Source organism: Nipponia nippon, unplaced genomic scaffold, assembly GCF_047370975.1.
Source record: "Nipponia nippon isolate SJK-2023a ecotype South Korea unplaced genomic scaffold, ASM4737097v1 scaffold_4, whole genome shotgun sequence".
Classification (NCBI taxonomy): domain Eukaryota; kingdom Metazoa; phylum Chordata; class Aves; order Pelecaniformes; family Threskiornithidae; genus Nipponia; species Nipponia nippon.
The window spans coordinates 12,911,877-12,938,284 of NW_028262358.1; the positions used below are offsets into that span (position 1 = coordinate 12,911,877).

Genomic DNA, 26,408 nt, shown 5'->3' on the forward strand with positions numbered 1-26,408 from the left:
GGCCAAGCCACCGGCTGCCAGCATGGCACAGGAGGCAGGGGAGGCTGCCCTGCTGAAAAGCCACATTTTATTTAAAAGTGAACTGGCAAATAGCCTGTCTCATTTTGATTCAAAAAGCTCCCAGACTGGAGAACTGCAGTGAAGGTGGCTGTTGTAATCTGTCATTTGCTGGCAGGTGGGGAATGTGCTGACCCTGAGACAGAGAGGTCATTAGCTTTTGGGGGATTAAAATAGGAATCCTTTTTTTGTTCCAGGTGTTGGGGAAAACAAAAAAAAAAACAAAACTCAGCCTTCTAAAATCTCACAGAAACGGCTCCTTTTGCTGCCTGTAAGACAGAAGGAATACCTCCTTTCTCCTGCTCTTTGTCTGCCTTGGAGTGCAGGGCAGGGGCAGGCAGGGCCTGGCTTTTATGCCAAGATCGTCTGTCGGCCAGAAAATGGGGTTTAGTTGTGGCTGAATCTTAAAAGTGCTGCTGAGCTCAGAATGCTCCCAGTGATGGCAGTTCGGTGTGGAAATGGTTTAAAAGGCATGTTTCACACACGCTCTCTCAGGAGCACTCAGGTGTGTGTGTGTTGGCCCTGTTCCTGTGTGGTCAGAACAATTTACACAGGCAGTATCGTTACATTTGTAGTTCGTGAACACTGAACTTCAGATGTACGATCACGTGCATTTGTGCAGAATTAAGGTTACATGGGCAATCTTTGCTTTCCTGCCCATAGGCACTTCTGTGCACATGTAGCTCTCTCCACACGTCTCCTCAGTGCAATGCAGCTACTGCCAAGACACCGAGAATATGGTGTGAAATTATAAGGGCACTTACTTGAGGCAAGACAGCACTTGAGAAAGCCATAGGGTCAGGTACGATGCTGTGTCTCTGTATGGTCACACCACCCTGCTGCTGGGCACCTCTTTTGCAATCAAAGCATTAAATACCCACAAACCACTTGTGCCGGGAATTTGCCAGCAAGTCGATGCTAACAAGTTGACCCTGCAGAAGAGCTGCTGAGGTGGGTTTGGGTCATCATTCTTCAGAGCAGCTCATTTAGGACCTGCATTTTTGAGAAGCAGAGTTTTAATTTCTCCCTGTGTATCAGCTGTCTGGAGTGCTAAGTCTTCAGCATGTGAGATAATGAAATCCCATATGATTAGCATTGTGGTTTGCCACTGTTTGCAGAGGAAAATAGCAGCTAGCTTAAATACCTATTAGTCAGCCATAGCTCTGCATGTCTGCACTGTACATTTAGAAAGCAGGTACAATTTAGCAGGCCAGGGGATTTTTCTGAAAGAATCTTTTGAAAGTGCACTTGTGAAAAATCAGCTTTTAAGTATGGGAAATTTTATATGGCTCGGCAGTTCTCACCAATTAAAAAGCCAGTGTCCAAACCCATTTCTAAAGTGCTAGTAGGAAGCAGAAATGTTTCCTGGGGGAGTTCAGAGCCCAGCTGAACACAGGCTTCAGGAAACAGATGCAAAATGCTATGGATGGTTTTGTAGTATGTTTTTTTCTAAGGCTAGTTTTGTGTCACTGGCCTGGGCAGGTTAGTTAAAAACTCGCCCTGTTTGCATGGTTCTCTTACCTTCTCAGTGTTGTTTCAGGCTACTTTACAGATGAAAGCATCTCCCTCTGAGCTAGGGAGCCTCGGAGCTATTCCCTGTGCCCATGGGATTTCTGGCAGTTGCTTTTTGAAGGCTCTGGGGAGGAGGCATGAAATAACCTCAGGGAGCTGGGGAGCCTCCTCCCTGGCTTTGCCTAAGATGAAATCCCAGCAAGGTGGGCCAGACGCCAACGCTATGTCCATCAGAGCAGCCCTGTCCCACAGCCTGCCTGGCCCAGGAGCCCGAACGCCCTGGCTAGGTGTAAGGCGGGTGTAGGTTGGTGGGGAAGATGAATCCAGAGAAGAGGGAAGAACATGTTTATTTGGCATCATCTCATTTCGCACAGTTAGGCTGCTTCCTCCACCATTTCACTGTCTGCAAGGGCCTCCCAGAGTTTTCTGGGTGCTGGTGCCAAACCCTGGCAGAGGGAAGGCTGGGGAGATGCAGATGTCTTTTCCAGACTTGTGCTTGTGTTATAGCCAGACAGGAAAATAGGAAAGCAGCATTTGAGAGTGGATTGGAGATGTCAGCAAGGGACTAGGGTCCATCTAAGGCTCATGAGTTTCCTGGCTCATGGGTTTCCTTGCTCAGGCCATACCACCAATGCGTGGCTCAGAGGGGCCCAGTTTCAGCCATGGAAGAGCCCAGGGATGCCAGTGGGTTCAGATAGAGAGCACTGGCTGTGCTGGGCTGAACAAGCGCTGCTGCCTTTGCACGGGGAGCATCCTTAATGGGTAGCCACGCTGGACCACGTGTGGGGCTCACAGCATGGCTTTTGCCACCAGGATTTTTCATTCCTTTGCAGCAGCAGAGCAGGGAAAGACTTCTTCTGTTGCAAACCAGGGCATTCAACGCACCATACACTGCAAGCATGCTGGAATGCCTGCATCAGCCTGTAAATATCCTAGAGAAGTGACAGACCCTGTTCCCTAAGCCCTTTCTTGAAAGAAGAGATGGTGTGGGTTGCTTCACTGCCAATAAAATTCCACCCTAAGAGGCAGAAGGGAGCTGAGCAGATATTACCACTGCAGGAGCTGAAACCCCCTTGCAGCCTTTCCTGCTCCCAGGGGGAGCATGGCAGAGATGGACAAGCACCTCCTTGTGCTCCTTGTCCTCGCCCGAAGCACCAGCGTAGCATGCAGAGCTCTGGGGCTGGGCTGGGTTGAAAACTGGGGTGAATCTGATTTCAGATTGCTGATCCCATCTAGCACTGGTCTGGAGAGGAACAGACGCCCTTGCAAGTCAGATCTAGGAAAAGTTGCAACTAATGGGTATTGATCAGAGGAGAAAGCAGATCTGTGGGCACAAATTTATGTGCGAGCTTGAAAGAAGTATGTTCCCTAAAAGGGGAACAGTGTGAATAATCAGGCTTTGAGACAAATGCTAATCAGCATTACATTTTGCCTCTGAGTCTCCAGACAGAATGTTTAATCTCTGGAATTAAATATTTCCCTAGTGAGAAGTTAGACAACTTCAAGAGGCTCCTGTTTGAAAAATTAAGCTTGGTGTACATTGGTTTTAGATCTCTCTGATTGTGTGGAGTTCAGTCTGTCCAGAAGCTGGCCAGCCTCCGGACCTTTGAGTAAAACAAAAACATTCATTTCTTCCCTGCTTTATTGAGAGACCAACAGAGAAACATGTATTAATCAAAGGCTACCAAGGACGGCTTTCAATCAGATATAAAGGCACAGAGTTTTCCATAGAAGAGCCACAACACAAACATTTTCTCACTGAAATATTTTATCAAAGATTAAAGCTCATATGTTCATTATCTGGAAAAGTATCTCCTACAAGTTGCATCTTCTTTTTGGTAGTCCCTGGGGCTACATAGCATTGAATACAGGAGCTAAGCCATAGGAGAAGAATGGATTTATGGTGATGTGAGTTGGACGTTTGACAACTGTAGGTTCAGACAGTTGATTAATCAATAACTGGTATCTATCCCAGCTTTTCATTGCACTAGTGATATCTAGTTTAAAGCAGTCTCAGATGGATTAACCTTTTATTATGTGCTCTGAGCTTATTATGTGCTTCTGAGCATCTGGCAAGCATGCCAGATGGTGTGTGTGCACATGCACACATCTATACAGAGACATATATGAGCACCCAGCCGTAGCTTTGGGATTGGCCTTGCTTTGACCAAAGACGTCCAGAGGTCCCTGCCCACCTGAAGCCCTCTACAACTGTGTACTTCTGACCAGACTTCAGGAGAGGGTATATGTGCTTTCCCAAACGCCATGTGCCCGTATACGCATAGAAATGTATGTGATGCTCACTGCAGCAAAATAAGCTGAATCAAGTCACAAAGAAGCTTCACAAAGAAGCAAGAAGAAAAACTGTACCTTGCTAATAAAAAAATAAATTCTTTTAAAACAAACAAAAAAAGATATAGGGAAGGAAGAGATGTATTTGTTCCTTTTAGAAATAAGAGTTCTGGTATTACAGTACTTATTTTGGAAATTTCATGACAGTGATTTCATCCTTTGTAGCCACTTGTGGCTCAGTACATTTTTACCGTGGTTGCCAAGTAACAATCACTAAGCATTTGTGTCTAGATCAGTAAAGGGGAGTGGAGGGAATGGATAAAATCTATTTTCAGAGGCATAATCATCAGTGGCTCTTTGTAGGTTAACGGTTAAGTTCACTCAGCAGCGACAGTGTTTTGTTGAAGGCCTTGGGATTTACAAACAGGAAAATAGAAAGCAAAGAGACTAAAGAGTGGTTTTTTATCATTATTACTCTTTCAGAGCAGAGTGGCTTACGAGTGATTAAGGAGGCATTAACTATATTGGACGTCAAGTCCCGCACGCAACAGGTACATTATAATCCCCTCCTCAGGGCCAGGCTGCGGCATGCTCGTTTCACCCAGGTTTCACTGTGCCAAAACCTCCCAGCATCACAGACCTCACTCTGGCCTCATTTCGCTCATAGGGCAGCTATGATACAGGCAGAGAAAAGGTTTCCCTCACTGCAAAAAAGGATAGAGCAATTGGGGGAAAATAGGGAGGAAAGCTGGGAGATCTGGCGAAGAGTAACTCCAGGCATTCCCCTGGTGTGGTGGAGGCTGCGGCGTGGTCTCTGCTGCACAGCAGTGTGTCTCTAGCCTACACTGCCATGGATTTTCCCTGCCAGCCAGCCTGACCTGCCTCTGGACCACCAGCACCACTGCCTCCCGGGCCCAACAGACAGGGTGTTTTCACCCTGATACCCTGAGTTTTTCTCAGGAAAACTTTCTTCTTCCATGACTGGCCGCTCCTGAGCTTTTTAAACGTCCTCCAACACATCTCAAGGTCACCTTCATCTTTCCAAAGGTATCGTGTAGCATTCAGGGTGGGTTTGGAGAAAAACAGCTGCATGCCCTGCCATCTTCCAGATGGCAATCCTCTACACGTCCCCGTGCACTGTCCACCTTCCTTATTACTGCAGAAATAACTCCCACTGATTCCCGACAACTCCTCTACCCTTGGTATCCTTGCCTGAAGAGCTGCTGCCAGTCAGGTGTTTCCACTGCCCCGGTGATCTTGCACATTCCCCAAAACCAAGGCCATGCCTTGGGGAAGGGCTGGGGCAGAGGGCAGGGGCAACTGCATTTCCCAGCATGTGTTTCAGGGCGTCCCCTGTTATTGCAGCCTAGCATGAGATGAAGGCTAGGGATGAGCACTGCTTTCTGCTCTGCCAGCCTGGGCTGGAGCCTGCCTCTGCCTGATGCTGGACTCCAGGAAATATCCCTGGGCTCGGCTGCACAACAGCACTTTCATCATGCTGGCAGGGCTGGAGCGACCACACAACTCACTTTCCCTTTCCTCCCAAGAAGGAAAAGACGACCCTGGGAAACGGGCCAGGCATTAATTACAGCTCATAATCCTTTCTGTGGCAGGCCAGCACGTGGGAAGTACCTGGCTCCTTGAGTGAGGGAAGGGACAGCAACGGTCTCCCTTAATTCTGTTTCCACCAGACATGCACTCAGAGGAAATGCACTTAAGCGAGAGAAGCACCTGGGCACGCTGCCAGGAGCCCTCTGTGACCGGCCTTGGTTTGTCTTGGCGGATCAAGACTCAGGGATGAGCCAAGGAGGCGGCTCTCGCTGCTGACTCCAGCGTAATTCAGCATCCCTCCTGGGATGGGTGTCAGGGCTGCCCCACAGCCCCTGCTGCTGGGGAGGGAGGGATGGAGGCAGCGGGAGGAGAAGTGACGGGGAGCAGGGGTGAGTGCGAACCCAGCTCACGGGGCTCAACAGTGAACACGCTGGGGAAGAGCATGCATCAAACAGGGGCTACCCTGCCCCTGGGGGCTTTCTGTTGAATGATACCTGGCAAGTGGCACTGCTCCCTGCATGGATTGCAGGGATCAGAAAGGGATAATAAACAGATGTTTTAATCGAGGGGATGGGCATTCTGTAAGATGACTGATCCTGCATGCTCAGGGGGGAAAAATGCCCAGGTCTGCCAAGGTCTGAGACACGCACAGGTGCTGCACACTGTCCACAGCCCTGGCTGGAGAGAGGGTCTGCCCCTTGGGCAGGAGCATGGTGCAAGGAGAGGGACAACAGCCTCAGTACAGCTGCTTTTGAGTTTAAATGAATAGCCAAATGGCATGGGTGCATTTGACAAGGAGAGGGCGTGAGGAAGGATTTGGGAGTGACGGGGAAGGGACGAAGCACTGCCACACCTGGCACCAGCAGCACATCTCCCACTGGCTTCACAGCGGCATGGAAATTTCTGCCTGGTCTCCGCAAACCTTCTGCGTCCAGTTCCCTATCCTCCCACATAAAAGCCAGGTTGTTAGCAGAAAGCAGACAGGAATGACTACTCGGGGAAGAAAAAGAGATTTGCAAAGTCTTTTTGCAGATTCCTTGGAGATGGTGAGCATGGAGGGGATCCATCTCACACACATTCTCCCCACGACAGATGACCCCGTGCAGGAAGGAGAGGTTTCTATTTAATTGTGCGATGTGAGATTGCTGTTTCATAATGCTGAACAGGCTGAAAACCGAGTAGGGCCAGACTAAAATGTGCCAGAGCAGAAATGCTGGCGCTTTCCCACCCAGGACCTCCCCCTTGTAAAACAGCAGTATTTTTAGAGGATTGGTCTTATCATGGAGTTCATTTCATGATGTCTGTTGAATGGGATTGCTGAGTCCATCTGCGGTTAGCTGGAGTGATGTAAGCGGGATGGATTTGGGCCCCGTCTGCTTGGAAACTGTGATGAGTGGTGCAACACAAATGGGAGTCCCATGGTTTGCCTTTGACGTGGGGAAAGGCATTTGAGTTTTGTGATTTGAGCCAGAAGGCCAAACAGCTTTTGTAATCTGCTGGTCTGTTGGACTGGTGTGTGTTTAAATGGGGAGGTAAGGATATCTTGATTCAGGATGGTGAGGTTGCTTTCATACAACAAGTGAGAGCTTCAGCCATTTCACCGAGGATCTGATGAGGGTGTTTGTAGGGGCACTGTGACCCTTATGTTATTAACATAGAAAGTAAGATTGTAAATGAATTGGCATTTAACCAATAACATAAGGTATGCTAAATGGATCCTAGGACATATTGCAATGCGTCATTTTTAATAAAAATGGAAACTACACATTTGGGGTCATAAAGAGCATATCTGAGAAATGGGTCTGTGGTGACCTCCCCTCCTTCAGCATCTTGTTCCTTCAGGGCAAGGAGGTTTTGATGGCGGGAGAGGTAACAGAGCCAGTCCAGCCTCGAGCGTCACCGGAGGCATTCTCACTTGTGCTACCAAACTCCCCCACAGCTGGCAGCAGGCGCTGCCACCACTGCCAGGCTGAGGCGGAGCCCGAGCTCAGTTTCTCTGCGTGCAGCCGTCCTCCCCACCATTGCTTGTGGATGGCCTGCTGGTGACCACGGTCCTCAGTGAGGCGAGACCACGTGCGTCCATGGGTGAGGTGTGGGCTGTGTGTTACTGCTGACTGGGGAGTTAAGCAGCTTCCTGGAAACTGTGATGCAGATAAGGCTTAACGCTCACATCTCGCAATAGGGCCCCATCTGTGTTCCAGGAAATATTTACCTTTAATAAATTTTCATCTTACACCTTTTGACAAAAAAAAAAAAAAAAGAAGAAAAAAAAAAAGAAATCTCCACTGAACTGCAGTGGAAAAAACATTCTCCTTCCACTTACAAAATCCAGTAGTTAGAAAGGAGCAGCTCCCAGTCCAGCAGGATTTGTAGCTCACATTGAAGGACTTTGGGGTGGGGTTGAGTGTGGTTTTTTTGAGTAGATTTTGACTTCCAGATCCAAACTTAATTGTCCTTTTCTGGTGGTCTGGGATTTGGGAAACAATAGGGCCAGACCACTAATAATTGCCTATGATTTTAAAGAGCCCATCTTCCTATGAGAATCACAAGTGGGGGGAAAAGACATGTGACTTGTTTTTCAGAGCTTCATCTGACTGCATTTCATGGAGCAGGAGAGATAAGGAGTCCTGCAGGACCTCCTTTTTTAAGCATGAGCTCAGTGCTGGGTTTCACACCTCCGTATCAGTGAGTTTCTGCCTGTGCAGTGCCTTACCTATCTGTGAAGAGGCATGTGGTATTTCTGCCTGGAGTGCCTGCACTCAGCCCTGGAGGTGTTGAGAGAAAGGCAGCTGGGGCCATATCTGTTTGGCTTCGAGCCAGTAGGACATCACTTTTCCAGCATGCTCCAAGCGGATCTGGACATCCTGATGTGCAAGCAGCCCTCCCCATGCCACCAGCTGGCTGGGACATTTCAGCTGGCACCTACCAAGATTGCTCGATCAAATCCAACATGGCTAAGCCATTTCTGCCTCACGGCCAGTTTGGCCCCATCAGGTCCCCCTTCCCTAAAGCTGCTGAGTGATTTTGGTGCATGAGCCCAAACAGCTGCTGTTTCCAGAGGTGTGTTTTGTCAGTGGCAAAATGAACCTGATAGGAAGGGCATGTACCAGTTTGTTAGATTAGCAAAGCACTCAAGGCTCAGAGGAGACACCACCTGCATGTTCAGGTGGTTTTGCTGGAAAGAATCCCACTGAGCCTGGCAGCCCAGTTGCTCCAAGGAAACTCCTGGGGAACCCATCCACCAATGCTTGGAGACACCCACTGGTTCACGCGGATCGAAATACAGCCCAAAGTGGGCATGACGTGGAAAGAGGTGGAAGATCAGCACCAAGGCGACATTGGAGATGAGTAACAGATACAGGGACGCTTGTGTCAAATCAGTTTCTGAGTCAAATCAAGCTGAAAGGGTTCACAGGCAGAGGGTGTAGGGCAGCGCATGGTCAGACTGGTTTTGGAAGTTAAAAATAGCAGCAGAGTGGAGTCAGTCCTTGGTTAATCTGGGTTTGTTAAGGCCAGACATCCAGATCCAGTTCAGTACTTTCATTAAAAAGGCTGTATTTACAGAGCTCCTGAACTGGCCCGTTGCCCATTGGGGTGACACTGGCCACTGGGCACTGAGCCAGTTTGACTGGGTGACTTCAGTATCCTCCTCCAAAGGCTGCGCTGAAATGTGGCCTGGCTCATTCTCCTGAGACCTCATACAGTGGGTCACGAGCAGAGCTGGGATTTCTCTGCTGAATATCTCAGCCCCAGGCTCACAAACATCCGCTTCTGTCCTCAGGAAACCCAGTCACACTGGACTTGCCCAGAAATTTCCTCTTTTGGTCAGAACTTCCCATCTTCTGTCTTGACCCATCAGCAAGCCTTTAAAAGGTGAATTGAACAGGTTTGCCATTTTTTGAGAGATTTGGGAAGGAAAACCAGCCATTCTGCATGTGCTGGCATGAATAAGGCTTGGTTTGTGATTTGGCTGATCGATGAGACTTGGTTTGCCTATGGCTGATTGATGTCTCGAGTGAATTATGTGGAGGCTGGAGTAGCTGAACACTGTATTAGACACCTGAAAACTCACACAGGAATGAGACATCAGGCATGACCCTGCTGCAGAAAAAGCTGCATGTGGAGTTTGCACATGGTTAGCAGCAGAAAGCCTGCTGGCAGGCCATAACTTTCTAATGTCTAATAAGCACACTATGCCAAAATGCATTTTTGATGGCTAAAAACGTCCAAGCAGTCATGGACTTCTTGATGAGGGAGGGAAGGGAGGCAGGGCAGGAAAACGAGTATGCATTGGTGATCCTGTAAGCCTCACCCTCCCAGCAAGCAGACTACAATCTCGCCTCAGACACCCCACGGTCCCCCAGGTCAGTGGTGCAGGTCCTAGAGCATTGTCTCCTCCGAGGGTGCAGGGGCAGAGCCGTGCTGGTGAGAGGGGCTGCAGCAGGTGCTGGCTGTGTGTCTGAGATCAGTTGGCATTGGCAAAAGCCATCTTTCCTGACTTTGTCCCACCTCTCACTGCCGTAGCAGAAAGGAGATTTTTCCCGCAGTTCCAAGCAACAGGAGTTGTAAATCACTGCTAGATTATTTCCTTCTGGTAAGAAAACTTTTAAAATACATATTCAAAATGTAGCTGGCTTTTAAGGAGTGTATGTGTCACTCTGACAGCCTCTGCAGTTGGACAGACAGGCCCAGTTACCCCCATGAAATCACTGCAATTCACTGCCCATTTGGTGATGGGCACCCACCTTTATCTTCCTCGAGTAGCTCTCTGCAGCTGTGGTTCCTTTTTCCATGCCCATCCAAGGGCACAGCGCTTTGTGAGTTGCCCAGGTTTTCATATGGCATGTTTTGAAAGCCACATGCAGATTTTAGAAAGAGCTGAAGTGCAAAGCAAAGACAGGAAAAATGATGGGTCAGGAGGAGAAGCTGCTGGTGCTCCCGTGAACTGCCCATCCCCAAGTGTGAAAGCAGGTTTCTCTGCAATGTTTGGCTTCCCTATAGCCTGAATGGTGTCCCCTGGAGATATCTGTCTGTCCAGTGATGGAGGGGATTGCTGAGAGCAAGTCCATCAGTTTTGGCAGGGCTGGGAGGAGTCCTGTGCCTTAGTGCCTCCAGCCTCTGCTTGTAGGCGTGAGCTTTGGGATGCTGGTATATACTTGACAGTAAGAACTTCATGGGTAGCACAGAGCATCACACCACTTTCCGAGAAGAAATTATCGCTACCAGGGAGAGGGAACCAGAGGAGAGCAGACGGGCAGGGCAGGGTGTCTTGATGGCCACGGGCTGGCAGCTTGGCTTGCCTGGGAAAAGCCCAGGCCATCTGAGTGGCTATTTACATCACTTCTGATGCCGTGACAGGAAATCGATGGCTCCAAGCTGTGAGAGAGATTACTTTGTTTGCCCACAGTCAGCTGATTAAAATGGTATTTTCCGCACATTTGTGCAGTGATTTAGTGATGAAATGCAAATCATATGCAAATTGGTGCAAATGGCTGGTGTGCACAGCCAGCTCCAAAGTCAGGCACTTTCATTTCCTCTGAGGCATTTGGGCTCTTTTAGTATCCACATGGAGGAACAGGACAAACCCACTTGTGATCTGAGCACATAGCTGAAGCAAACAACGCGGAGGGAGTGGGAAAAATCAACCACCGCCTGGATGCACTTACTGAGTGGCATCTGTTTTGGTTGCATTGATACATGGAATCCAGCTTATGCAAAGATCTTTATTAAATAAACAGCTACAAACCACACAAACAAGCCTTCCACATACCTCGCTTCCCAGCCTTGTTTCTCTTGTTTACCAGGGCCTGGCTGGAGTCCTGTTTGTGGAATAGCCTGTCACATTGCAAATCAAAATGCCATAATGGTTGCTGGATATAGTAACAAAATATGTTTCTCTAAGTATCAGATTTGGAAAGAAGATCTATAAACACAATGAAAGCAAAAAACAAATTCCCAAACCCTTGCCACAAAGAATAATTGCAAATATATATACATATATATGCACATATATTTTTAACTTGGCTTCTGTTCTTCTTTGACTTGCAGACCCAGAGCATTGCTTCAGTCTGAAATTCAGTGAGGCCATGTTTCCTTGCTTCCAGGCAGCTTTGTGGGGATAGCAGGGCCAAGACAAATAAATAAATAAGGGCTCGCAGAGTGAAATATTATATTTAATAAGGCTGACGAGTCCTCCTGAAACCCAGTTGTGAAAACTTTAAAAAGTGTCTGTTTCCTGTAGCTATCAACATGCTAGAAAAAGGGAAGCCCTATGGGCTGGTCAAATTTTTCCCAATGGCTGCAATGACTTTTGCAGCTGGTCTTGATTTTCGTGGATATTGCTCATTTTCCTAGTGCTCATAACAGCCCTGGAATGGAAATCCTGGCTCCCTTGGCACCGGGTGCATCCCCATAGGGTGCTGCCAGGTGAAGGGTGCCAGCCCAAAAATTATTCATCCCAATTAGCTCTTGGCTTCCCCTGCAGTTTGAGGAAATGAGGCTGGATTCATGAATAATAGAGTGTATACAGGAGGCCTAATAAAGGACAAAATTCATGGTGAATATAACTCCCATCACGTCAGCAAACAGGTTTGTGCTGCTTGTGGCGTTACCCTCCCTTCTTGACACACTACGTTTACAGGGTTTGTGTGTGCCCATCAGCTGAAAAACAAACCCTTACCTGTGGCTGGCTGATGACTGCAAACAGGAGTAGCAGAAGGGAAGCAGGGCTGCTCTGGACTTTAAAAGGCAAAACCAACACAAGCCAGCATCAAGGCTGCATCTGAGGCTGCTGCAGCTCTGTCTGCGTGCCTCTAGGCTGTGCATGTGTGTGTGCCCAGTGCCTATTAAATATACATGGCCCTGCTATTTGTAGGACACCATATGCGTACCAGGGGAGTAACCAGGCTGACGTGTGACTTGCTCTGCCTCTTAGGAAACACAGAGGAATCGGTGCCTATACCTAGATCTTGTGTGAATTGGACATAAATCTGTATTATCTTCAGCTTTCAAACCAGCCTCCCTCTGATATTTTTTTATGGCACAGCTGTTTCAGTTGGGAAGCAATGGCATTTTCTGGCCCCAGGAAAAGCTGTGGTCTTCCCTCATGCTTGAGCGTGCTGCCTGGCCCAAGGATGTGGTGCAGGGTCCTCTTTGCTCTTTGGCTGGAGATTGTTTTTGTTTGCTGCTTTTCTGGCAGGGCCCATTGCACATAAATTGTCATCCACTTAAAATACACCTTGGGCATTTTTATCTGGGTTTCTGGGAGCTTGGAAGCACACTTTTCTGCCTATCTGCTAGGATTTTGACGTGAAGCTGTTTATTTGAGGTGTAGAAATGGAAATCTCATCTTCACAAGTCACCCTGGAATTTTCCTCCAAAGATCAGTGAAAGCAATCATTAATATGGGGCATCATTTATAGCTCTGTGCAGAATAATCCTCCAGGCTCTCTGACAGCTGTGAATTGGAAAACAATAAAGACCATTACTAGAGGGTTTTTTTTAAAAAAAAAAAAAATACACGTTCTTTGAGACACTGTATCTCTCAGGAAAGGAGGCAGCAAATTAAAAATCTCTCTCAGCAAATGCATGCAGCACCATTCCAAATTCCTAAGCTTTTTCTTTTTCCATGCCCTGACATCTTCCCTGAGTAGTGCCAATAAAATTACAGACTTTTGCTAATGTACTCTGCAAAGGTTCCTCTGGGGAAACGGCAACCATAAACAAATGTTCACCTCTGCAGATGGCTCCCGAGTCCAAGGCTGCAGCAGCTGTGCCCGGGCACCTTGGCTTGGCCAAAGGTAAGAGCCCCGTGCCCATTGAGCTGGGACTTACCCTGGCTCTCCCGGTGCTGCCGTCCTCTGAGGACTTCTGGAGGCTCATTCACTGCTTGCTGCCTAGATTTTCCCAATTCGTTCTGAAATGCAGTCAAAACATGCTGAAAACTGCAAGGGAGCAAATTTGACTTTATTGTGCAGCCTCAGGGCCCTTCTGTCCAGATTTCGTCCAGATCCCCAGACATTTTGCTGCACATGGTGGTACCATCAGCCGTGTCTTTGGGACTGTGCTGCCACGGGTGCTTGCAGCTTCTAGCCAGTCAGGCTCAGGCTGGAGACTGAAGAAACCCTGACCATGCTTGAGCCCTGCTACAGCTGTTGTTGTTAGGGTTTAAATTAACCTTAAATACCTAAAGAGCTTTAAAAATGTGAGCTCTGGTGAGAAAATAGAACAGCAACTGTGCGTGGCTACTAGAGGATCCCTACCTGGCTGTAATAAACAAACATGCTCATGGTCAGTTTGGCATCCTGATATTGAGTGAAAAAATCGATATCATGCTGAGATGGTGTGAATTGGAATGACAGCAGTGGGGGCTGCATCACAGAGCATTTGGAAGGGCACCTCAGCCTGTTTGAAACAGGCTCTTTGAATGGAGTCTCCTGCTGAGATTCATTCTCTTCTTCGAAAGCACTAATATCCCCACAACAGCACCTATCCTTGCTTGAAGGAAAAGCTAATGAGTTTCAGAGAGGAAAAGGGCAGAATACAAAAGGCAGCCTTTATTTCCTGGCTGGTTGTTTTGGTCAATTTGTTTTCCTCTTACTACACTTTGCTACGGTTTCCTTGAATCCTGACAGACAAGTGTCTTTGGAGCACTTCTTAAAAGCACCTTTTTTCTTAACAGTGTGATTACTATCACCAGCATGGCTTTCTGGAGCCAAAGGCAATTAATGCTAGCTTTGTTTCTCTCCCTCTTTCTTCTCTGCCCAGGCTTTGCACTGGGAGGGCTCTCTGGGCAGCCCTTGTTCCCTTGGCCTCCCTCCTGCCCTCCTTCCACCCAACAGCTCCTAAACCACCCCTGTGGTTCCCACCAGGCCAAGGCTAGAGAGAAACTCCCAAGCACAATACTGAGGTGTGTTTTTATCTCATTGTGCTTTACATACTTCTAAGTGTTCTGGTTTTAAATTGCCCTTCCCAGGAGTGGCAGGTTTTTTTCTGTGGTATCACTCCATCTGCAGCCAGCCAACATGATGTGCAGGTGGGAGCATGGTCTTACCAAGCCAAGCGCTTTGGCCCAGAGTTAAACTCCAGCCATGTGCCTCTGGCTTTCCCTAGCAGCCCTGGCTCACTAAGTCGAGCTCAGGATCAGGACAGCCAAAAAAGAAGAATCATCCCCCACAGATCCCAAGCTGAGCACGAGGGTGCAGATGTAGACGCCCCAGCAAGCATCATTGCTTACCTAGCACAAGCTGATGAGGAGGGCTACCAAAATTACTGCTGAAAGCCTGTCATCCTCACAGCAAGCGGGAGTCCATGTGATGGGAGACATTCATAGCTCAGAGGCCAACAGTAAGGAGGAGGAGGGGAGGCATGGGCGTGGGATTTCCCCACGCCCTTCAGCTGCCCCTACTGCGGGCACCCAGGCCAGCCAGTTTCCGTGTCATGGCCAGAGCTCCCAGCTCCCCGGCGGCTCCCAGGCACAGGGAAAGCCCTGCTGAGGGCACAGCCTGTGCAAAGGCAGGTTTGGCACTGGGAAAGGATGGAGCATTTCCAGAGCAGATGAAATCTTCCAAGACCTTGAGCTGCCAGTTTGAAGAAGCCTACGCATTTTGCAAGTTTTTAGAGTCTTAGAACTTGGTCTAATTTAAGCAAATTTTTATGGGATTGGCACATCCTAAGCACTGGAGAGATCCTTCTGCTAAGTTTCATCCTCTGCAGCAAAGCATAAAGAAAGAGAGAATTACTCAATATGGTGTTTGGGAAAAAAAATGTTTGCATGGGCAAAGCAGCATATTTTTTTCCTGAAACTGAGTCCTCAGCGATGAAGATGGTTGGGCTTCTCGTAACTCTCTCAGCAGTGGCCACTTCACATGGAAAGTTTCGGTCTGAATGGCTAAAGTCTGGCAAACTATCAAGCAACTAAAACAGACTCTAAAACAGTGGAAAGTCATGGGCAAGTCTAACAACAGGCACTTTGACATGCTCTGCCTTAAACTCAAAGCCCTGAGGGCATCAGAGATCCGGATGAGCATGTGTAAGATATGGGAATCAGCTGGAGAAACGGCATCTGGGAACTTTTCCTTCTTGTTTTCTGAACTAAGGGTTGCAGAGGGATGGAAACCAGCTCCCAGGCTCTGGGGTTTGTGTGGGAATCACTGCTTCCACGTAACATCAGCAGTTTCCAGCATGACAGCAATGTGTAGCTGGACCTAAGGGCAGCCCCCGTGCAGCTCCTGACGTGGGGTGTGCAGCCTGTGGGGCTTGAGAGAGCCCTGTCTTTGCAAACAATCTGGTGGGCTTCAGTTTCTCACCTTTGTCACAGGAGCAAATCCAGCATGTGTGTGTCCACGGGGCTCTGCAGTAGGATTTTCCGTCCGGCATTCTATATATCCACCAGTCCTCGGAGCTTATAAGCGTGGACTGGAGCTGCTGAGCCGGCCACAAAGGGGAGTCATTTTTGGCCCCACATACAGCTGGATTTAGTTTGCTCCCACAGGGACGTCTCCTCTGATGGCTTGAACACACAAAGACAGGTCTAGGCTGAGGGCACCAAATGCTGTGTCCTGCTGCCACAATTGCCATAAATGGGGCTGACACACGGCTGAGGCCTCTTTGGGCAGGGACTTTTCTGTATTGCCATTTTTAAACGCTCCTTGCCATTTTCACCCAGGTGCATGTAAACTGAAACGTGGACTTTTTCCCTCAGGAAGAGGGGAAGAGCTGCTAGCCAAGCTCGAGCCCATCGCAGGGACCCTGCCCAGCTTATAAGGCAGCAAGCTGTCACAAAACACTCGAGTGCTCTTCCACGCTCACGTTTCTCTTGGCCACTCAGTTCCTCTTATTTTAGCTTTGTTTAAACAATCTCCTTGGTAACTGGAGACAGAAGCAGAATTTTTTCATCCTTCTCGTAGGGTTGGTTTCCTGCCTATCTCGGCACTGGGAGGGATCCTTAGCAAAGATGCATTTGCTTTTGTGCTCCCACCACAGGCTGTAACCCCATGTATCACTGGGGAGACCTGGTGTCTCTTTCAAAGGGTTTTTATACAGAGTTTCAGTTGAGAGGGCTGTATTTCACAGTTTAATTTGTTTGGCAGTAAACAGACAGCGTGTCAGTCACACAGTGTGAACAGTGGCTCTTGAAATTGCCCATGTGCTCCCAGCCTCGAGTGTGTCCAGCAGCAGGGGGACCCCACTGGAGTGGCCCTTGTCAGGATGCTGGTGCCACCGGAATGGCAAAACCCTTCAGCAGGGATGGGGAATGGCTCCTTGCTGTGGCAGCACCCTCCACTTGGGTACCACAGCCCCGCACATCTTCCAGCACCTGCCTCTGCCGGGACACAGCAGCCCAAGGGCATTAGAGTCCTCTGGTCTTCTTGGGGCAGTGTCAGAAAGCTCTCTGCAAGGGGATGGGCATTAATCGCTAGCAGCTCCTAAAGACCTGAAGGTGTTTGAAAAGGCAGGGAAAAAATCCCGTCTCAGCTCTCAGCTGGTATGATTTTTTCCTCTGCCCTCTGGAGAGGCAACTTGTTGGAAAGGAAAGGAGAAAGAAAAAAATAAAATGAAAACAACTCTCAAACTGTCTGAAGGTTTGGCTGCATTTCCAACCAGGGGAGGTAAAATCAGCTCCTGCGCTTACTCCCTCTTTCTGAAAACAAGTGGTGTCCAGAGACACAAATTTCAGAGGCAGACCAGCTTTCCCCATTGCTCTGCCGTGTACGGAGCCAAGCCCTGTGGCCAAGTTTGCCTCCTCCCTGCAATGTCTTGCTGGGGTCAGGGCAGAGAGGAACCCGCTGTTGGCACTCAACTGCAGCACATACCCTTTCTTGGCCAGAGCCATTCCCAAAAGATGGAAATGGCAGTGTGAAAATACCATGCAGCACCTTTAGTGCAGAACTTAGAGTTGATATTTTGGGGTCATTTGTTGACTTAATGCTCCAAACATTGTCACTGTTTAAGGCAGCATTGCTGTAGCAGCAGCCCCTCTCTGGGGATGGCTGGGAAGTATTTTACAGGGCCTCTTCTGAGTTTGCTGGCCTTATCCCTAGGCAGCTCTGCATCGCCTCCCTCACAGGGCTTGCCTCGTGGCATAGTGACGGCATTGCGTGGCACTGGGCTGTAGCTCACGGCTTGGGTTATGGTCTTCAGAAGTGAGCATCCTTGATGCTTCACGCCTGCATAACGACAGTGTTTCATATGCTGGTACCCAGAGGCTTCATGTCTTTTACAGTCAGGTAACGTCCGATACTGGTCCAGCACGGGTGACTTGCCAAAGGGTGTCTGGACCAGGGGTGAACTCTGCAGCTAGTCATTTAAATTTCTAAATTGTAAGCATTGCACTTGAACCTCCCTTGACAGGAGATTACTTACAACTTCTTCTAAGGAAAGTTCAGTGTGACACTTAGCAACAAGCTCATAAAAGATCAAAAGGCTTTTCCGTAGCTTAGGAGTCCATTAGCACCAGCAGGACCCCAGCAGGAAGAGCAGGTAGGATGTTTGCTGTGTGCTGCACTCACAAATATGGACCACATCTGCACACATGCACACACCACGTGTTGAGGAAGATGTCATTTTGTTCAGCAGTTTGACTGCAACTTGCGTGCATGTGTGTGTGCATGCACACGTGTTTTGCTGAGTTGGCACAGAAGCTGTTGAGAGCCGCAGGGCATGCCGGTGTGAGCAGCACGGCACAAAATGGCTCAGTCACAGGTACTTCCCAAGTCTTGAAGTCAGTCACTTGCATCGCTAGGCAAAGGAGGATAAACGTAGTGATGGTGAAGTCCTTATTTCTGCAATACCATCAGGAGGCCTTGATCCTGTGTTTGGGTCACAACTCCAAGAGTTTTGGGGGAGTGTCTTGAAAAGAGGGGGCTGATCTTTAGGGCCAGCAAATAACAGTCAGGTGCATCCCTGACTGAGCATGGAGTTAAAATGAAGCTGGATACTGCTTCTGAAAGGGAGCCTGCACATTCGATATTGATGTTTGCCATTTGAATTTCTGTGGCATGCCCTCTGCTGTCACTGAGCATCCCCTCATCCTCTCCTTCTTCTCCCACCTACAGCTGCTTTTCCAGCAGCAGAGCTACCTGTCAGCAGCCCTGGCAGAGTGGCAGGGCACAATCGAGACCCCTTGTCCAGTGTCTTCCCAAACAACAAGGGAAATTCTCCCTTGCCCTGAAACCCAGGTAAGCAGGATTTGAAATGTGCCTTCGCTGGGAGGAAAGCACTGCTATGACTGATATAAAATCTTGCTGCAGTTGCGGTGCTGGAGCAGCTGATGCACAGCAGACGTATTTTTGATCTTCCTTGAGTCCCAATTCCTGATGCTGAAGCCATGCTATTAGACATGGACCTATTATTTCGCATGGTCCCCACTGTTTTGTTTAGTCAGCTTTAACTCAGCAAAGTTTGCTAAATGATTTACAGGGTTGCAGAAATGTCGTCTCTGCTGGCAGTTGCTCACTGAAATTCATTTTGGGGAGTGCCAGAGCCATTTCAATAAGAGTGATATCTCCTGTTTGAGGAGCATTGTCATGGCAACTATGCCAGGTGCACACAGGGAAGAGCAACTTGTATTTATTTGAAAGGTTAGAGCAATTATTGTTGTAAGGGGGGACCTGGCTGTAAAGAAAAGCCACATGCGTATTTGGGTGTGTAGAGAAGCAAGAAGCACTTTTATGAGTTTCCAGTTGCTTTCCTTGGGGAAAACATGCATGAGGACAATCAGGGAGAGGGGTGGGGGTTTGACCCAGAGGTCCTCTCCCACCCAAACCCCTTCACGATTTTATTCCTCACCATGCTTGTTTTCCACTTCAAGTTTTCCAGTGGGGATTTCAAATCCAGCCTTGACCCCTTCTCAGCTCAGCACATGTCTCTTCCCTACAACACACCACCCCCGTCACCCACCTCCCTGTGAACTGGGGCAAATTTTGCTGATGGACCATGATAAAACATTGGAGCTGAGTTTCTCTCCCCTTCGCTACCTGCCTGCATTACCCACAGACCTGACTGACCAGCCAGGCACAAGGAGAAAATCCCAGAAAGGCAGAAAAGGGGGAAATGCCAGATTTTGGCTCTGAATCTGCAGGCTTAGAAATGGGATTTGCAGGGTTTTATACTGAACAAGGTTGTTGAGCTGGGCTGAGCCCTGGGCAGTCAATCCTTTAGTTGCAGCGCGGGCTGAATTTTTAGGAACTAATGACAGTTTTTTTCTGGCATGGGCAGGGTTGTGCAAAGCCAGGGGAGAAGTTATTTCTGCTCTGTCAGCTTTCCCAGGCGCCTTAAGCAATTGCTGCTGGGGGTGTTTTTGATCAAATTCACATCAAATGTGTTTTCCCTCCTAGTTGTTGGCACTTGTATTGCACTGTTGTGCATGCTGTCCTTGGAGATCCAGATACTGATCTAGATGGAGTGTCTCCTGTTTGATCCCTCAGTGATCCTGCCTCCAGCAGGCACTCTGGGAGCTTTAAGGACTATGGATCACCATCACTAGACATGCACGGCAATGGGGTTGGGAAAGAACAGCAAAGCACTGTTTTGCCCTGGTGTTACCACATCCAGAGCCATGGGAAGGGGGAGGCCACACCTTCAGCTGTCCTGGGACAGCGAAAGATTTAAGCATGACCAAGGACTCTGGCCCTGTTTTGGGGCAGATCAAGAGAGTGCCATGCATCTTTGCCTAGCTGGCCCCTTGCAAAATGTGACATTGGTAGACAAATGAACAAGTGCATTAGCCAGAGTGCAAAATTCACAATCAGATCAGAGCAAACATCTAGGATTCCCCAGAAAAGCATTTCTGGTCTGACAAATTCTGCCCAATATGGTCTTCCCCAGCAGAGAGTCAAGCAGCATTGTCTAGCATGTGAAATCATCTTACCTGGCAATCGTCGCTCCTGAAAAGTGTTTTCTGAGGCACTGAGCATCAGCTGTGCCTGTCATCTCCCAGCTATTCGAGCAGCAACAGCTCTCAGTCCTCCTGTCTCTGCAAACCACCTCCTACGTCTTGTATCTCCGCAAGGCCAAGGAAGAGCAGGCTGGATCCTTTTCCAGGATTTTCCTGGTAGTGATGCTCTGGAGCAGGCCAGCATTATGTATTTGAGCTGTATGTTGTCATTTAAACTCCGCATCCTGAGGCCAGGGGAGCAGTTGGTTTATGCAGCCATGGAAATGACAACTGTGGTCTGCAAAGATTGATTCAGCAAGCCTTGGAGAAGGAGGTGGAGGGCAACCAAGAAATAAGAGCAGCCAGATGAATTTTGGCTCCAGAGGTGGGGGGAGGATAGAGAGACCGGTTCCCCCTCCCTTTGTTTGCACCACCCAGGCTACTGTGCTCGATCGTGGTTTTGGTAGGCATTGGACTGTGCAGCCCCATGCAGATTTGGGTTGCTGGACCAGCAAACCAAGCTGCCACATCAGATCAGCTCACATCCACACTTCCCAAAGCATGCGTCAGGCTTAGCTTCAGTTGCCCTCCATGACATGTTTGCAGCATGCTTCAGGCAAAATTTTCAGTAAGTACAGACATTTCATGTCAGCAAGGCTTGGTTCTGCAAAGGACCCTGCATGGGTGACTCATGGGACATCTTACAAAGATGGGATCCTATCAGCAGGGACAGAAACTCTAATGAACCCTCTTGTCTGTCAGAGACCACTGGGTTACAGCTAAAATCATGTGTGACACAAGGTCACTCACATAATCTGGCATCTTCTGTCCCTCAGGAAGGTGTGTCCCTGCACTGGCTGAGCAGGTATCGCATTGCCCTCTCGCATGTCCCCTGCCAGGCACACATCCCCTGCAGCTGGGACGAATGCCTCCACCACAGACCTGGGCGTCTCTCTGCATGTGAGGCTGTCGTCTCCTTACCATCAGGTGCAATTTTGTTGTCAACTGGTGGAAGAAAAGCCTGATCTGTTCCTTTTCCCTCCCAGCAACAAGACAACTTCCCTCCTCCAGCAGCTGTCAGAAATCTGAGCAATGAAGCTGCTAAGTCTATAAAAGCACTCCCTGGTGCCCCGGTCAGAAGAGCTGTGTGCTGCAGAGACAGACACAGGAGGAGCTAGGTCTCTTTGTGTCTCTAACAGCATGGACAGGGCCTCGAGCCCCCGCAGCCTCTGGGGTGGCTCACCAAGCAGATAAGGACAGACAGGGAGATGGAGAGCAAAGTGTAGTGAAGGTGGGGATGGGGAGAGAAAGAGCTGCCTTGCTTTTGGTGGTTGGCTCCAGCCATGCCCTGGGGTCTGGTCCAGGCTCCTTGCTGTGACCACAGCCAGTTTGCGTGGCCCTGGTTGCTGGCTCTGGTGGTGCCCAGCCCTGATGATCATTTGGGACCTTTCTCCCCCATGGCACCTGGTCCCCTACAGCAGCCTGCTTGCCCCTCTACACAGGCACTGCCCGGTGCCCAGCACTCACCAGAGCTGCACAAGGCATGGAGTCTCCCAAGCCATGTGCCTGTCTCTCATGGCAGCTAATTAAGTGACTGGCTGACAAGCAGATGTATGAGAAATCAATATGTGGCAGCTTTCTGCGGGAGTCTGAGAATGTGTGCTGGAACGGACAGCACCAATGGCTGTGGCTTTGAAATGTCACCTCCAGAACATGCACGCCTCGTGGCTATTCTCTTGCTGCGATCGCTGACCCTCTGGGTGGGAAGTGCTTGGCTGTTGGGGGGTCAGAGCTGGCAGCACCAGGCTTAGGCAACAGGACTCCGCTCCCAACTGCCTACCCTGAATGTTGTAACTATGAATCTGCAGTTGAAAGTCAGCAAGAGGAGAAGAGCTGGAGCTGCAGTTCTGCAAGATTTGTTTTATTCTTTGATTTCCGGTACATGGAAATGAGATGAAATTCATTCCCTCAGCAATTGCCTTGGCTACAGACTCAGGGAAGAGCAATTTCTGGTACAGAAGTGCAGACAGTTGGGTGTGCCATGGATGCCCTCAGCCTTCATGCCAGAGCCAGGGCTCTTTAGCTCAGGCAAAATGGACTCCACACCAATGGAAGGAAAACTCCAGCAGCAACAGTGGTCTGCTGCAAAGTCGCCCCATGGTGTCACTGGAGCTCCCTGCAGCAGGCAGGGAGGAAGGCAGGAGCCAAGCCAACACACAGCCTGGCTCGGCAGAGGGACCTCTAGCCCCATGCACCCAAATCTGTTGGAGAGATGCTCCAGAAATTGCTTCTGCAGTGTGAGTGAGGGACAAGGCAGGAAAAAAATATTCTAGCTTTTTCAAGGGCTGTGGTGTTGCGCACACTCATAAGACCTTGAGTGTTTGGCTTAAACACCCAGCTCCTGGAGACGTTAGATTATGACAGAAACACCACTTTTGTCCCCAAATCAAAGCTCATTCTAGAACTCTGTGAGGATTTGAGGGACAGCTTGGAAACTCCATCTAGATTGACCCGAGGTTCGCACAAGGTGAAGAAAATGTGTAATGGTTTAGAGGCTGCTTTAATCTTCTGGTTTAATATTCTGTTTTTTCTGTCTCATGGATTTGGGACTCCTGGTGTCTGGCCCTGCAGTGACTCAGCAGTGGGGGTTTCAGGGTGCTATACAGTGTCCCTTTTGTTTTCTGTTTACACAAGCACTATCACGTCTTGTGCTGAAAGAGCCCCTGAGCCACAGGAGAAAGATTTTAAATGCAAATTTCAGCACGTACTTGCTCTGTCAGGACTTTGGATCTCAGCATACTTCATCGCAGTGTGTTCAGCTAGAGAAACCAAGGGGCAGCCATGTCAGCTGCTGTGCTCAGCACTGCAGCCCACGTTGCTCCGTGAGCCTTAGCAAGCTGTCCTGGCTCTGCCAGGTGCTCCTGGTCTGCCTCATTCACACCGTGTATTGTCATGCAAGAAAATCAGCCTCACACAGCAACACGTACCTCTGAAAAAGGGGACTGCAGACAGCAGGCTTGCAAAACTGGACACTGAATGCAGCAGGAGCACAGGACTAGGTGAGGCCACCAGGAACATGGGCTACAATCCACAGCCTGCACAGGCAGCCCCACGCTAGCTTGATGCTGCTCACATTGTCACAGCCTGTGCTATCCAGCAAATCTCTGCCTGGAAGAGGAGTAGGAAGCAGAGGTCATGTCAGAGGGTCTAGCAAGACCAAGGTGTCATCAGTGCACGTCCCAGATTACTGTAGAAAGCAGTCTTTGCTTTAACACAGGATAAATTGTGCAGTTGCCTCATCCTCCTCCTTCTCCACTGATCAAACCCTGCCACATGGCCAGATGCATGTGGGACCCTGTGGAGGGGCTTTGCAGCAGGCAAAAGGCAGTGTGATGGAGATCAGGCATGTTCTAAGAATAGCTTGTGTTATTTTCACAAACTTGCTGTTTCTCAAACAGATGTGATCTCGAACACCATTAGGAGGAAATCCTTTTCTCCAGGATTGCAGTCTCATTCCAGGGACAAATTTGCCTCAGCAATTCTTGCTGATTGGAGATTCATCCAGAGAGCGGACTTGCCATTTGTTCCTCCCACCCTTTTTCCCAACAACCTTGTACAGCAGAAACAGCAGCAGCGCACATGTCTACACAACACAGAGCACTTGCTCGCACCCTAGAAAGATCACTTGGAAAACTGCATAATAGCAGCACCTGCTGGCAGTGGCACTTTAAGCCCCAAGGCTGCATTATTCAAGAAAGTCCTATTGGTGTTCCATCAGGAACAGCCTTTTTAATTGGCACCCAGGTTTCTTTTTGTGAGAGAGAATTATTTTATGGGGCTTTGAGGAATGCCACACACGGCAAGACAGAGCACACCTATAGGAAGTTTACGTCTTGATATCTCTGCTGCCCTCAGAACTGATGAAGGCAGTTTTTTTAATTAACTTTCCTGAGAAAGGCGCTTTTTTTTCATACATGGGGACAGGGTGAAGCGTACATTTTAATGGGATCTGTCAGGAAAATTATTGATTGTGTTAGTAATGTTTTTGAAATTGTGCTGTTCTGTTAATTCTGTCAGGTCCTCTTTGATAGCTTGGCTGAGAGCATTTTTGCATCCTTCATTAGTTTTTTAATACATGATAATTTCCCCTAACTCATCAATGCAAAGCAAGATCAGCTGCATGCTTGGTAACCATTTTTCCGATGTACAAACCTATTGCAGCAATAATTATAAACAGAACAAATTATTACAGATATTCATTATAAAATACAATTACACTGAGCCATGCTGCATTGTTACATTTTTCACAGCTATTGCTTGCTCTTGAGTAAATGGTTTCATTATAAGCATGAAGGGCAAACTTAATACACTTCTGACTCATAGCAAACAGCACAAGAAATCATCCTGACTGTTCCTCCAAGTGCTTGGCAGTGTTTGCTCTGAATGAGAATAAAATGTCGACTCTGCTGCCAAATACTTGTCAGCTTAACAGAGGGGCTCTGGGTGGCAGCACAGACATGCAAGGAGGGGAGAAAGCCAGAAATTATGGCAGTGTCGCCTGAATTTCACTCCCCTAGAGCGTGGCTTTCTTCCATGTTTATGGGGTTTCAGTGCTGGGACCTTCCAGGAACAGCAGATCTTCTGTGATCATATATTAGAGCCGCCTTGGGGCTGCTCCGACTTGTGCTGGCTGCCCATAGAAAGCGCAGAGAAGACGGGGATGGGATAAGAAGCGTTTCTTCGAAGGATGGGACAGACAGGCTTGGGTGGGGGAGAGCAACTGGGAAGCTTGTTTAAGCAAGAGCTTTCCCAGGAGGGCAGTGCCATCTAGCATGGGGAAAAAGCAAACCCAGCCAGGAGGTCGGCAGCAAGCAGAGTGCTGCAGGCAGTCACTGCATTGCCTTTTTGTTTCTTGTTGTTATTGCCTTTTTATTTCTCGTCTGGGACAAGGTCAGAGCCAGGAGGAGGTCCCATCCTGGCAGCAGTGCCATGTGCACATGAAAGTGAACAGGGCACTCCAGGCGGGAGCAGGGGCTGCTGGATTTCTGCCCCCCGTCTTGTCTTTGCAAGGGCTTTGCACTGTAGGAAACACCACAGTAGTTCCCTCCATGCACTAGCCCCTTGTACTCCAAGGGTTTGGTCACCTTCTGGTGAGCAGCTTTCGGCTGGGTGTTTCTGGGCTGCTTAACATGAGTCCCTGAAAAAAGCTGGAAAATTTCTTTCATGCTAGTTTTTTCCCCTGGTAAAGCAATTCATTAACTCTATTGGGTGTCCCAGGGAGCAAATGTCTCTGCTGGTGGCCACAGCCTCCTGTGAGGCTTTCGCCCTTCATGGTGCATGCTTTGTGGCTGCACTCTGAGCAGGGGCTCTGCCTTTGGACCTGCCCTGCTGATGCAGCAGGGGCAAATTCAGCAACCCTGGGCCATGTGAGAGGAGAGGCTTGCTGCACGACTCCCAGACAGGAGAGAACCAGATCTTCGGGTCTTGGGGAAGGATGTGCTGCTTGCAAAGGAAAATAAAAAAGTCAAATCTCACCGTCAGTGAAGCTTTCCTTCACTATGCCGTAACCAAATAGACCATCTTTCCCTTATGTTCCTTCCACAGAAAAAGTCCTAACTCCAACATGCCTTTCGAGCTTGTAAATTGGAGCCTCCAAAGCCCAAACTGAGCAGCCGATCATGATGTTGCGCATGGATCTGTTGTGCCTGGCGAGACAGAGCCTATTCCATGCTCAGGGGCTGGTTTAAGCAGTGCGTCATGCTTTCAGGGGCTTGGTCTGTGCTGGTTCCCAGTGCTCGTGCCCCCAGGAGCCTATGCAGTGTATGCAAACTGTCAAGGGGCCGTTCTGCACCCTGAAGTTTTGGAAAGGGGTGTATCTTGCTGTCCCTGGGCCAAGGCACCTCGCCTCTGGGGGAGGCTGGTCCAGGCTGCATCATGTCCAGCCATGGCCTCTGGCCATGCCGGGGACGATGGCACCCTGCAAGCTGCTGGTGCTCTGACCCTGTGGTCTGCGCTCATCCTGAGGCAAGCTCGGCCCATTGGCTCCTGCCCTTTGCTTTCGTCTGTGCTGCCCCTCCAGCCAAACCCACTGTTTTCTGTCCACAGCCCTCTTCTCCTGCCA

General features: G+C 49.0%; 1 protein-coding gene across 7 annotated transcripts in view; it reads left to right on the top strand.

Annotated features, from left to right (window-relative positions):
- Window positions 1–26,408, top strand: part of SLC8A1 (solute carrier family 8 member A1) — a 136,047-nt gene that overhangs the window by 91,539 nt on the left and 18,100 nt on the right. The window lies entirely within an intron of this gene.